The sequence below is a fragment of the Arvicanthis niloticus genome, chromosome 12 (genome assembly GCF_011762505.2).
Source record: "Arvicanthis niloticus isolate mArvNil1 chromosome 12, mArvNil1.pat.X, whole genome shotgun sequence".
Classification (NCBI taxonomy): Eukaryota; Metazoa; Chordata; class Mammalia; order Rodentia; family Muridae; genus Arvicanthis; species Arvicanthis niloticus.
The window spans coordinates 13,631,979-13,646,326 of NC_047669.1; the positions used below are offsets into that span (position 1 = coordinate 13,631,979).

The window sequence follows — 14,348 nt, forward strand, 5'->3', positions numbered from 1 at the left end:
AAGAAACCATACCTGGATGCAATCAGCAGAGGTTTATTGGGGAGAGTTGGCTAGTCAGCGGTCAAAACTGCTCGTCCACGCAGGAACAGAATTTTGACAAAAGTCCAGCAAGCTGAGGGTTTTTTTTTTATAGAATGGGGTGGGGAAAGGAAGGAATTTTCGCACGGTTACACATGATTGGTTGCATTTTTGCACGGTTACACATGATTGGTTGTTTTACAAATTTTGAACATCAGCAGGCTGTAACCCTGGGAAAACCTCAAGGGGGGGGGTGGGTAACCAAGAACAGTGGAACATTTCAGAGGAATCTACCCTAAATGATTTAGAGCCACGTGAAAATTACTCTGCATCCTCATTCTTCTCAAAAATGTAGTTTTAGCATGTCACTGTGCCCTACCTTGTCATTACCAACTATTTCAGGTTAAATATTTCTCACTTTCTCCAGTAACAGCCCCATCTTGTATCCTTTTTGTGGTCAGGAATGTGTCTTCCTGCTTTGGGCTTTTTTCACCCACAGGTGGGTCTACCCCCTGAGGCTTGAGGAATGTAATCCAGCAAGTGTCCTCTGATTCAGGGATAATGTCCTCCACCCGGAATGTGTCCCGGGGCAGTGAAGGCCTGAAACCTTATTTTCAGTTCCGCGTTCTGGAACTTGCACTCTTTCTGCTCAGGTCTAAGGGCAAAGAAAAAGCCCGCGTATTTTTTTCACAAAATGGTCTTTATAATTTTTCACTCTACACACGGTGTCACCAGACACATGATAAATGCCAAGGTGGGGATTTTAAAGTATAACCAAGACCATTCTGATGAAGGCAACTACTAACCAACCCCACAGTATTTTATTGAGTATCCTTTGAGCAGTTTTTTTTTTTTTTTTTTTTTTTGTGAGGAGCTTCCTGCAGAGGCCGGGGCAATAAATGAGTGGGCACAAGCTAAAGATGGAGAAAACAAATGAAAGAATTAGAGCATTTTTACAATGCATAGAACCACTGTGTTCAGATGACTAGCCATTCACTTAATAGCCCTCGTGCTCTGCATAGACCAAGCTTCTTCTAGACCTTAGGAGACAACCACGACATAGAGAGTAGGTAGATCTGTCTCCAAGAGTCTGAAGAGAAGAAAGCCTACACAGGAAGTTGTGGTGCAACAAAATGTCACATTTCTGTGGCTACAGGGGAAGCACAGTATAAGGGGTAAGAATAAGGGAAAAGATATCTACCATAGATAGAAACAAGGTGCCTCATGAGTGGTCTGGCTCTGATACCAGTTCTTGAAGGACTGATAGCATTTGTTCCTATGAAGAGAAAAGTGAAGAGCATTCTTGACAGAAGAGTCCAAAAATGAATGTACACACACAAAGGACATACGGAGCCGTCTGTATGTGTACCTGTGGGGGACAATGGGGCTGAGGAGAACTTGAAGGATCTGGAATGTCATATGAAGGACATCAGGGAAATTGCATTAGGATGTGATGTGCGGGAAAATTTGCTTTGGGCATCCTCGTCAGTCAGCTTTCACAGGTGTCTCCAGTATACCTGATGACTTAAGACTTTTGAAAAAGTTCCTCTTGTGGAGTTATAAACATCTCTTTCTGTGGATTTAGAGAACTAGGTTTCAGTTTTTCATGCATTCCTGGAGGAAGAGAATATTTACTGTGAAAACTCTTGGGTTTTAGGCCAGCCTAATTACAAAACACATTTTCTTTCTCCATTTTTCAGAATTGCCCCGCAATTTCAAAGAGTAGCAGTATCTTATAGTTTTCCAGTACATATTAAGTCTGCCTGGGTTTCTCACCATGCACTGGGAGAATGGGGAGAATAATGGTGCCCCCTTTTTTTCTGGATCTATTGTTTTGTGTTTGGATTTGGCAGTGGTTTTTAGTATCCATATGCTAGAAGTGGAATCTAGTCCTTTCCACCCAGCTATACTATATATCCCAGGGTCACTGTGTGTACCTACCACCAGCATGGTTTGTGTCACAGGCTCTATGGGAATTATGTCATTCTTACTCCCTGAGGCTGTGCTAGAAATGATTTAGCAAATGATAAAATTGACTTGAAGTTGTCCAATTTTGTTTTCACCAATGAAGAATTCACGACCTTTACGCTACTCCTCCCTACTCTACTGGTATTGCTCCGAATGCGAGAATTTATAGGTACCTCCTAAACTTAATTTGTTTTAAACAGTCAAAGCCTCAGTTTATCTAAAGAATGTCCAGTTAGCATTTTAAAACTCTGCCAAAGGTTTGAATGTTTGGAGATATTATAAAAGGGGAATTCTTACAGTTGGTTAAGGTGGAGAAATGTTTTGCTTTATCCGTCAGTAACTTAGTTTTATAACATGCATCAGCACTGTAAAAGGCCCCAAGACGGGACCTGCAGAAAAGATCTCTTCTTAACTTATCATTCACCTATTATTTATAACCTAGTATTACATACCTAACATGTAGGCCAAACACCGATACATGACAACCAAAAAGCCATTCTGTAGAAGCTAGGCATGTGACCTCCAGAGGCTCTATAGTAATTTAAGGGTAAAAATTTGAAGTATCCAGAGTTTAATATATATATGTGTGTATATATACATATATATACATGTATATATGTATGTTTTTCTGCTTGAATTGAGTATTTCTCTTGTATGTAGTTCAGTGATCCTTTACCATGCCATTTGTGTTAACAGAGCTGCTACATCTGATACTGTTTTCCTACATGTGATATTAACTTCATGTATCTCAAGAAACACCAAAGAAGAGAGCAATAATAAGACATTAATTTTGACTGTGGAGTACCAAGGCTGATGACCCTGGGGAGTTACTGCAGAGTGAGATTCATTATGCAGATTTGCCACCCTAGGCTTTAGAGTGTAAGGATCCTGTTGTAATTCACTGCAGGATCATTCATGTAGCTGGCATATTGATATGATTGTTATTCCTGCAAGGTTTCCTCTGCCCCTAGACAATTACAGACCACTTACCAGCATCTCTCATTGACTTCTTATTTAAAATTCCCAGGGCCTCTGCAGGCATGCAGGTCCTTTTGTTGGAGACAGTGGCAAATCAATGGCATGAGGCAACGTGGGACATGATAAAGCAAGATGGTTTGTTAAGCCAAAGGTAGACATTCAAATTCAGGTTGAAAATGGTGTCTTTGTGACTTCCTGTCTTTAACACCAACTTTTAAAATAATTACAAGAGCAAATAGGGAACGTTCCCTTGGAGTGAAGGATGACAAGCTTTGGAGTGTAGGTGTTTGGGTTTGAGCACAGGCCCTCCCATTTATTATCTGTGGAACTTTGGGGAAATCACTGGTTCCGTAGAAGAGTCTCAATATTAAATGACAGCCTCTTGCAAGCCTGAGGGGATTTAAATGTGCTTCTGTATGAAGAAAACTGTGTGAGACAAAGTGTTCTAAAACGACTTCTTTCTCCCACAGAAGTGGATTCATCTCATAAATGGTCAGTTTTGTTTTGATCTAACCTACTTTTATGGTCCCACTACTTATGAAATGTGCTGTCAACTCCTATATGCACTGGCAACGCAACCTAGAGCAGAACGGAATAGCCGAGCCTTCACATGACCAGCAGTTCCAAGCGGTGCTCATCCTTGCTGTTCATGGAACAAAATTCCCACTCCCATCTGCATGCCTGAAAAGAGTCTGTGCATCATATTAGCATTTCAATACATTTCCTGTTGCCCTTCTAGGATCATTGGTAAAAAGTGTGTCCTGTTTTGTGTTGCCGGTGGTTTGTTTTTTTTTTTTTTTTTTTTTTTGGTCCGGAGTGCCTTTATTCTGTAGGCATGGCTGTACTTTCAGAAAGATACCTGCTTTCAGGGTCCAATCGAGTTGCATCTCCAAGAGAGCTTCAACCACTTCTCCTCTGGCTTGAAACACCTTTCCATCATCTAGCAAACAAGTCCCAGACTCCCTAGCCTATTAAAATGCAGGTAACACTTCCCTCACAGCCCACCAGCCAGTATGTTTCCTGCCCTGAATTCATGCTTACTAATAGCATACGAAACCATAGTTAAATGGCACTTAAGCACTGATAGCAAATACTCCTTAGGCACTCTATTTATTGATGTGTAATATGTATGTTAACTGCTATCATCTCATTAATAAACACATAAAGTATGGACTTTAATCTCCCAATTTTGCAGTTGATTATAACTAATTACAGTCAATTTTAATCAATTATAATCAGTCATATTTAAGGTAGAGATTCTCTGCTAGGTTATTAGCTCCTGGGTACCTGAGATGTAATAAAATCTCTGCCATCCGTCGCACCTGGCACAGGAGCTTCACACTGTAGGTATTCACTCATACTAGTAATTAGTTTTGCAGTGGGTTAAAGGCCCCAACCATATTATAGTATAGCTACAATATGCCAGTCTTCTACATGTTCTATCTTTCTGCTCAATGTTTAAAACCTCATATTAAGCACTAATTTTGATACCATTCTGCAAGGGTGGCCAGGGATTTTTTTTTTCTTTTCTTTTTTTTTTTTTGCAAGTAGCTTTATGGTGAAAGTATGGTGTATCTTTAGAAATTAGAGGCAATTGAACTTTCAATTGTGGTTTCTAGACAGATGACAACAGTTTACAATGTCAGCTTATTTTCACTAATGTGTAAGGTAGATTGCATGGCATTACTTTATTTGCAATAAGTTCACCAGATATTCAATGTGTAAGAAGTGAAATGTGGCTGACAAGCCCCTCCCCTTCCTTTCAGCGTGATCTGGTGGACTGAGGTCACAGCCTAGACTCTGGGACTGGTGGGTGTACATTGCCATCTGTCAGGACGGTCCTGGTGTCCAAAACCTCGTGAAAGGAGCCATAGAATTTTCTCAACGGAGACACAGACTTCCTCAGTGTTAGTTCATAGGCAGATTTTCTTTAACACTTTAGACACAGAAAGAGGGTATCTTCTTTAAGCCTTGCTATTGCCATCCCCTTTAAAATTGCCTGATGTAAGTTTCCATCAAGACAAGGAATATTACTTTTGCATTTCAGAGACAAGATTGGGGATACGGATGGAGAGGATGCTGAGCAGACTGTTTTTTTCCGGTGGTCTGACAGTGTGACATAGACGGCTCTGTGCTTCCATAGTTGGCATCGTGTCAGCCTGGAATATGCTAAGTCCTCCCTGAAGTTTCTGTCTTAACTCTTGACTCTAACTCTCTCTAATAAAGCTAGTTGCAGAAGCTGAGACATTTAAACAATAAAATTCATGGCCAATGTCACCGAGTGAGTAATGACAGTCTGTATTGGGGCTCAGGAGTCTCCATCTTTCCTTCAGTAGTTGATAATGAGGGAGCTGTTGGTGTTGCTGGGTTTTGCCAGAATAAAGGAGGCTTGTCTAGGGCCCTGGGAAATGGGTGAGAGGGCAGGTGAGGCTGTAGTCTGAATTGTCTCTAGCAAACTAGACATCATTTTGATAGAATTTGGGGGACACTATAGGGAAGTACTCTGTGAAAGGAGGACCTCTGAGATCCATTCAAGTCCATTTGTTGTGGATAGGTTTATTGCATAGGAGACTGTGACAAGCCTCATAGAATTCTCCAGGAAGTTCACACCTCAGATGGATCCTGTGGATAAGTGTACAAAATAGTGTACTGATACCTGACATTTTATCACCTCTCACCATTTATGAGGCTGTTTCATGAAGATTATCTAACATTATCCTATAGTAGTCTTCAAAATAAAGATTGCTATCCTATGTTACTGGTAAGGATACCCTAGTTCTTGCATAACACAGCTAAAGCCACACAGATAAAAGTGACCAATGACAAATTAAAGCAGAAGTTTATTGTCTTAGAAAATGTCTCTCTACTATTCAGAAGATCTCTCTCTCTCTCTTTCTCTCTCTTTCTCTGACACACACACACACATACACACTCCCCTCCCCACACTCAGTGTATGCATTTTTGTTGTGTAACAGCATTGGACTGTATGTTATGAACACAAACTTGAATTCCCACTTTTAAAGACAAAAATCTGAGCAAATTGAACCTAGCAGAACTACCTTAAAGTGCTTCAGGAAGTGCAAACACCTACTCTGCAATTTTAGAAAGAGGCCAGTTTATTTCTGGAAAATGAAGAGGGAAAGGCTGGAAAGGACCGGTGAGGCACGCACAAGTCTGTGGACACATTTATTTCGTTTCTGCGTCAAGTGGGAGGGCAGCTGTGTCTCAGGGACCCAGCATTGATCTGTAAAGTGTGGCTTGCTGTCTTTTTTCCCTAGTTGGAACTTTTATTGGCTGTGTCTGTATTTCTACTGAGACCCAGGAAGGCATTTTTGCATATGAAGTTCATGGCCAAATAAGTTTAGTTAATATTTTGTTAAACAATGCTAACGATGAAATTTACTTAACAGATTGTCTCAAGACATTAAAATGCCATTAGAAATCTCGAACCTTCATGAGAGCCGTGGTACATTACTCTTGAAATACATTTTTAAAAAGTTTTGCTTGACAGTCAGGGTGTTTACTAAAGGATGTCTTGTAGATTTCATTAAGACTTTGATGGAGTTTGTAATGAAGTTGAACATTGATTTTCTTGTTACTTTGTTTATGCTTTCTTCTTTCCATTTTGTATATGTCTCTTGGTTGGCAAGCTGTGAAGTTCCTGATTATAGCGACACTATACCTCTTATTTCTCACTGTTGTGATGGAATATGGACAAATACAACCTAAGGAAGGGAAAGTTTATTTTGGTTCACAGATTTGGGGCATGGTCTGTCCTGATGAAGGAAACCTGATATAGTTGGCAACGTTGAATCTGTGATCAGGAAAACAGAGGTACATGAATGTAGATACTCCGCTTGCTTCTCCTTTTCATTCCGTTCAGGGTCCAGGGGCCTGGAAAAGTGTAATAACACTAATCACATTTAGGGTAACTCTTCTCACAAAAATCCAGCCTCAAAACCTTGTTACAAACACGCCAAGAGGCTTGACTCCTGGGTGACGCTAGACCTTGTCAAGTTGATAAGCAACATTAACCATCACTGTGTTTATTGCTGTAAGGTTTATGAAATTGGGCTCAATAAATAACTCCATGATTTGAATAAAGCATGATGTTGGAGACTGAGAAGGTAGAATGCGCAGTGTTTTAAGCACAAATCTATGAAAATGTGTCAAAGCTTTGCTGCTTCAGCCTTTTGCAATGGTTTGTAAAGGTGCCCCTCTTTTGAGGGTTGCACAGGCTGGATCGTGTTCAGTATGCCATTCCCTTGAATTAGAGGGGTTATTGGTAGTCATGTCTCCACATAAAATTTAAGTAGCAGAAAACACTCAGATAGCTGGGAAGCACTCTGTGTTGGGGAAAGTAATTAATTTCCTAACCAGGAAGTGATTGGATGTTTGTCCTAAGGTGACATGACTGTTCCGTGTCTGTGATGGGAATAATTCCACCTAATTCCCATCTTGAACTTCAGGTGGCATCAAAGTGCCCAAGTGGTTGATTTCTCCCCTTTCAGCATATGTGTTTAGATATGCCTGAGGCAGGAGGTTTCCAGACTGTGAGTTTCTATTTGCCAGATAATTTCACCTTTCATAAGGAGAGTACAACAACCATTCTTCCTAGTTCTTCATAAATATCTACTGGGTGCATTAAAATAATTGTTAAGCCATAGCCTCCTTTTAAACATAAGTAAAACATTTATTTCGTAAAAAAGATATTTCTAGTAATTAGAGTTTGCATAATATTTATTAATTAAAAAGGTTTCCCCCTATTTCTTAATAGCATTATTGTTTCCAAGTTCAATTTTTATTATAGAGAATAACATAATGGTTTGTCTATATTTAGGTATGTTCAATCTGCTCCTTAACCATCTCCTTTGAAATATTTCTGAAAAACTACAGTAAACTTGGGCCTGGTATACCCCAAAATAAGACATGGAACATTGTACTCAGCTGTTGCTTGTAGTTAAGGCCCTGGTTACTTGAGATTTGCTTTGTTTTTTACAAACCATAGTCAACATAGGTCAGTCCTATGTTAGATGACTCTACAATTTCAAGTGTTAAGCCTCTGTTATCTTATTGAACATGGCGAATGTTTCCAGTATATGTGGACAACTATTTATCTACTTGGACACCTCTATGTTCTCTATTCAAGGATATCCCTCAACAAATGACATAAGATGTCAATATATATCATCTGCCAATGTTAGTGTCTCTAAAATGAATAATAAGTGATTGGAGACTCTTCATACTAGAGTGAAGGCATGTAAGACATTCCCAGCTTTGCTTGAAAGTGTCCAGGGACTTCTAGCACATCAGTTTTAAATAGCTCTGGAGAATGAGCAGGTCCCCATGCTCCTGAAGTGGATACGTTTCATCTCATGTTTGCCTCACCACTTTTCTCAGAGTGCCCAGGGTCACAGAGTCAAACATACAAGCCCAGGTCTGGCATTCTGTTAAACTCCTCTTAGATCTCCTTTCAGTGCAAGTCTACTTCTACTCTCTGTGTGACCGAGATGAGTCTTCAGGGTGATGTGTCCTCCCTCACCTCTCAGAACATGTTGTTATTCAAAGGATTAAAGTCCAAAGTGAAGGTCTCCTGTTCACATTCTATTCCAAGCTTCAGAAGGTGGCAGGTGGTGAATTATATCCATCCTCTCTCAGCTCCCGGTATTTTGAAGCTGTGAGGGAAAGCAGTGTCCAAGAGTGTGCCAATATTTGCTGGTGTGAACCTTGACTCTGCTGTTTCATCAGTAGCTGTGAGCAGCACTGACGTGGCCAGCTTGAGGTTGAGGACAGTTCTTTGATCTCTCACTTTACATCTACTGCTGGACTTTTCTGGAACATTCAGTACTTAATGACAGGACGGTTACTTTGAAAGTGAGTGTTGAAAATAGAATTCAATATATTTAGGTTAAAAATGAAAGCGTTTATTAAGACTGCCTAGAAGACATCACGAATCATCAAGATTTTTTTTTCTTTTTAAAGAAGAATCATGTTACTTAAAATTTATTTAATAGTTACTTTCAAAGTAACCGTCCTGTCATTAAGTACTGAATGTTCCAGAAAAGTCCAGCAGTAGATGTAAAGTGAGAGATCAAAGAACTGTCCTCAACCTCAAGCTGGCCACGTCAGTGCTGCTCACAGCTACTGATGAAACAGCAGAGTCAAGGTTCACACCAGCAAATATTAGCACACTATTACGTATATGATAAAATTAACGTGCTTTGAAGCACAGTTCTATAAATGGGATGGTTACCATTCATGACCAACTTCAAACTTGGGGGCAGCCTCTGGCCGTGCCCAGGAAGGATTGCCATGATGATGGCTAGCCTCTGAGAATGTCTGTAAGAAGTTGTATTTTTTAAAAATATATTTTTGGGTATGAATAATGAATGTGTGGGCTTACGTGGGTGTCTGGATGTCAGAGGGCAACTTGGGGAGTCAGTTATCCCCTTCGACACTTGTGTGGGTGCTGGAGATTAACCAGGTGGTCAGGTTCCGGTCATCAAGTGGCAAATGCCTTTAACCCTTGAGCTATTTCTGTGGCCCAGACATCATATTTATTAAGTTAATCAATGTGTGGACACTCATCTTAAATGTAGATGTGGCCATGTTTTGGGCAGAGAATTCTGGGCTGTATAGAGTGGAGAAGGGATGCTAAGCACACATTCAACGTCTTCTGATTGTCAGTGCAGATGTAACATGACTAGCTGCTTGGACTTTCTAATGCCTTGACTTCTCTTCACTGATGGACAACAAGCTGGAACCGTGAGCCCAAATAGACCTGTTTCCCCTTAGTTTCTGTCTATCAGGTTATTTTATTATGGTGACAAGATAAAACCTAGTCAATGGATTTTAGGTTGTATCCTGGATTCTAGAGCAATTGCCCCAATCAGGTTATTCAAGTGGTCCATACTACCACTCACTATACAGCTCCTTTACAGAGACACTATTCTACCAGTCCAACCCACAATGTCTGTTGCTTGTCACACAATTTCCGTCTTTCTGAGAATCTTATATAAATGGAATCATTCAGTGTGTAGCCTATTCAGAGTGGCTTCTTTCATCTAATAGAATTCCTTTGAAGTTGCCTCAAGTAACTTATAAACATACACTGGGCACACTGGATAATGCTCATTGTTTAGGGTTGCTGAATACATTTCTTCCTTCCTTTCTTCCTTTCTTGCTTCCTTTCCTACTTCCTTCCTTCCTTCTTTCTTTTTCTTTTTGTATACTCCAAAGGTTATTGATGATAGTGAAATATACATTGTCACTTACATATTTGTGTGTGTGCATGTATGTGTGTGTGCGTGCATGCGTGCATGTGTGTGTGTTCTTATGAAAAGACCCAAGATCAAGACTGTGTGGAGTCATATAGCAAGACTATTATTTACCTTTACAAGAATCTTCCCCTCTGCTTTACAGACTGGACTCCACACGTTATTGCACACAATACTTTCAGCTACTTTCTATCTTTTTAAGCCTTAGATATTTTCAATATTTTTTATTATATTAGCTATTTTGACACAGTGTAGTAGCAATCTTAATGGTTTTTAATTTATGTTCCCTAAATGAGCCATGGTCTTGAACATCCTTTGATATGCTAGTTTGTCTTCTGCATATTCTTTTTGGTAAAGTTATCTTTTTAATTCACAGACAATATTTCCAGAGTAGTTTGTTTACTGTGTGATGCCTCCAACTTTATTATTATTTAGGGGCCCTCCTCCTTCCTTTCATATAAATCTACCTCATTTATCTATATCTAAATATATCCCTATGATATATTGATTGAAATAAATTAAACCTATTATGTTATTTACTCTCAGTAATGGGACAATAACCAAAATGTCCATTTATAAGACACCCATAAAGCCTGGTACACACCCACAATTTCAGTATTCTGAAAGCAGACCTAGGAGGAGCAAGAATTTAAGAGAAGCTTGGGCTTCATAAATAGACCTCACCTCTCATTAGAGAAATTTATTTGTGCAGCGCATGGTGGTTAACACAGAAACTCAGATCTAGTGTGAGTGCAGAGAATGTTAGTGGAGTATTCAGGGACAAATCCTACATCCTTGTCCCCCAGGTCTCAGGAACTGCCCTGGAAAAGGGGCAGAAGTATTGTTAACAGAGGTTGAGGAGGCCAGACTGAAGCAGTATCTTATGCAAGGCAGCTGTACTTATGAACTCACACACAATGATCCTATGTAGCTCTAGATGTCTACATAGGATCAAAACAGTCAACATTCCAGCACGGGGAAGGAGGAATTCATGAGCCTTGACCATTAACTGAGAAGCTATGGTTGTAGATGGGTTCTGGGGCGGGGAGAGAGAGAGAGAGAGAGAGAGAGAGAGAGAGAGAGAGAGAGAGAGAGAGAGAGAGAGAGAGAGAGAGAGAGACAGAGAGACAGAGACAGACATAGAGAGGCATAGAGAGAGAAAGAGAAAGACATAGAGAGGCAGAGAGAGAGAGAGAGAGAGAGAGAGAGAGAGAGAGAGAGAGAGAGAGAGAGAATGAATTTTCCTTAATCCTGGGTCATGGTACATTGACCATGATTCAGGCTGCAGTGGATGGTCCCACACCCAGGAGCAAATTTTAGATTAGATGTTTTTTTTAGATTCTTTATTCTAAAAACAGAACAGAACAGAACAGAAAAGGACATAAAGTTGTAGGGTGGATCACGTGGGAGGAGTTGGGGGGAAGACTTGGGATTGGATATGATCAAAATATGTTCTTCAATAATTATTGAAATGGAGGAGAAGGACCTGGACTGAAGCAGACAGACAAAGCAGCAACTACTGGACGCCAATGTGCCATTGAATGGTTTTCTGTGAGCCAGAAGGACAGGGACTGAGCAGTGGACTTGCTTCTCTGTGTTTGCTCTTGGAAGATTGATAGCTAGGTATTGTCAAGGCTGGGCTAGAGATGAAGGCCTTTCCACAACCTCAGTATTTGAAGGATGAACAAGACTGTCGTCCATTTTAGGTTAATTCTGTGAGTTTGTATCTTTTGATATATTGGCCTGTTCCATCTATATTCTGGAGCTTATATGCCCAGTATGTATAGCATCAGCACATACATTTAATGTCTCTGTGATCAGTGTGTATGTAATTTATTTGTTTATTTCTGTTTTTATGTATTTGATTTCTCTCCTTGCTCACCTGGCCAGAGATCCATCAGAATCACTAGTTTTTTTTTGTTTTTTTTTTTGTTTTTTTTTTTTCAGAGAACCAATTCAACTCCCTCCACCCCATTTTATCCATTTTAAAATTATTTGAACTCTACTTTTTTTTTTCTTTTCTTTCCTTTTTGTATTTTGTTTGCTTGGTTTGTTTTTCTTGTCATTTCTGGGATCTAAAGTGGAATCTTAAACTGCTCACTTTATATCTTTCTTTCAAGCATATTGTTTTTATTACAACGAACTGTTTTCCAAGGAGCACATCATTTAGTATGATATTTTAATTTCATGTCTTCTCTCCCTTGGAGATAGTGCTCAGATCCATTGGTGATTTAGAACTATATTCCTCCCTTTACTTCCCTGATTTTATGTCTGACTGAACCTTATGTTTAAGGGTTGTCCTCTCATTTCCTTAAAAGATGCTGTGGTTTGATTCCTGTCCAATGACACGACCTATCTGAGTGCTTCGATAGGTTACTCAACTGTTTGCATTTAGGAGGTCTCAGAAGGCTACTCTTTATTATGCTCGTGTTCTGTACCGTCAATGCTAGGAAGGATGGACAGAGCGCGCTTCTTTCATATTGCCTATAATTAGTGCCTTTTATGTCGGCTTGTTTCAAAGTTTCCTTATTGCTAAATATTGGCTCATGAAATTGTCCCACAGAGCTCCTCTTATGGGAGAGTTGTGAGGCAATACCAGATGGATGAAAACATTCCCCACTTCTTAATAAACATAAGTGGGTTCCTGTTCTCAGAGATGGGGGGGGGGGGGAGAAGCTGTGGAGAGGCACTGGGAGGAGAGGGGTGATGTATATAAGGATGTAAAGTGAATACATAAATTAATTAATGAAAAAAAAAACCCATCATTTTCCTTTTTCTAAAATGAGATGGAAGTTTGCTTATCATCTCTTAGGTGTGAATTAATGGAAACAAATTCCAGTTTATCTGTAATTAAAGAATAATAAGGAAAAACACAGATGTGCTTACAATAGCTGAGGACTCTAGGAAGCAGTTAGGTAGCAGTATTGACTCAACAATGGTTTGGCCATCTAAAGTTTGCGCTCTGCCAGGGGACAAGTTACCCATGGTTAGATCATTACAAAGGACAAAAACAAAGCAAGTAAAATCAGATTCATGGCCACAGGAGGCTTATTCATCTTGTAGTGTGACAGAGTAAAATTCCTGGGGGGGAAAACTGACAAAGGCCGGTCTTAAGGTCTGAGTCCAGCCATCCTTGTGAGTCATAGGAGTGACAGTTTTTCGAGCATCGTGGAATACATAGAGGAAGGAAACAGATAACCACTACCCTGCGGCTCAGGGAAATGCCACTGTGCAAAAGAAAAACTGAGCAAGTGGCCTATAGGCATTGAGCCTAGAATGCTGGACCAGAGAGGGAATGCCTGATGGCTAAATCAGAACCCAGGCCATTCAAAAGCTTAGCAAACCTCGAGAATGTGGACAATGGAAATTTTCCATACAGAGGTAGCTGTAAGAGTGGGGAGGAGAAAGTGAATCCTTACTAACATTTCTATGCCTATGTAGAGTTAAACATGCATTTGAATCTTTTTGCTAAATGATACATGCATCCATGATAGTAGGTCTGTTAAGAAACAACTGCATTGAATATCTTAGAAGTACTGATACAAAGGGGGAGATGATAGGAAATAGAATGGGTAACAGGAAAGGCTGGCTGGGCACATATGTAGATCACTATAATCTGAAGATAGAACAAGAGCCACTAGACACCATCACAGTTATGTAAAGCTAGCTGTAATTCAGATACTGCAAGCCAGTTTCTCTATCTCTAACTCGATATCCTCTCACTCCGAGAACCAAGAATTGAAAGTGTATTTCTTTTTACAATGACAAAAATTCCAAGGCTGAATGTAAGTCAGTATTAAATGAACCATCATCCTCTAAGAGGGTTCAAGCTAGCCAGCCATCTCCCACTAGCCTTGGTACCTTTAGTCTCTCAGAACATGCTGCACAATCCAATTTTGGTTTTGTCGGCTTGATGTTTTTATTCATCACAGGACAAGGTTAACCCTGGATTTGTGTTTGAACAGAGGTTATCTTTGGATTAGCTCTCTGCTGGTGACCTGACTCTGCTCCATCCTGCATAATCCAGTCACTCTTGGGAATATCAATTAAGGTCCTCAATCACACTAATTAGAATGTCTTCTAAGTGTTGCTCTAGGAACTCAGTAA

The 14,348-nt window shown here is 40.0% G+C and overlaps 1 protein-coding gene and 1 long non-coding RNA gene across 3 annotated transcripts in view; one reads left to right on the plus strand and one right to left on the minus strand.

Moving 5' to 3' along the window:
- The window catches only part of Il1rap (interleukin 1 receptor accessory protein), a 135,439-nt gene that overhangs the window by 25,364 nt on the left and 95,727 nt on the right, over positions 1–14,348 (plus strand). The gene's annotated exons all lie outside the window — the stretch shown is intronic.
- LOC143434006 (uncharacterized) lies at positions 6,691–8,629 on the minus strand. Its single transcript, XR_013103148.1, has 2 exons — positions 8,507–8,629; positions 6,691–6,858 (listed from the first exon to the last, which is right to left on the minus strand). It is a non-coding gene; the product is annotated as an uncharacterized LOC143434006 (long non-coding RNA).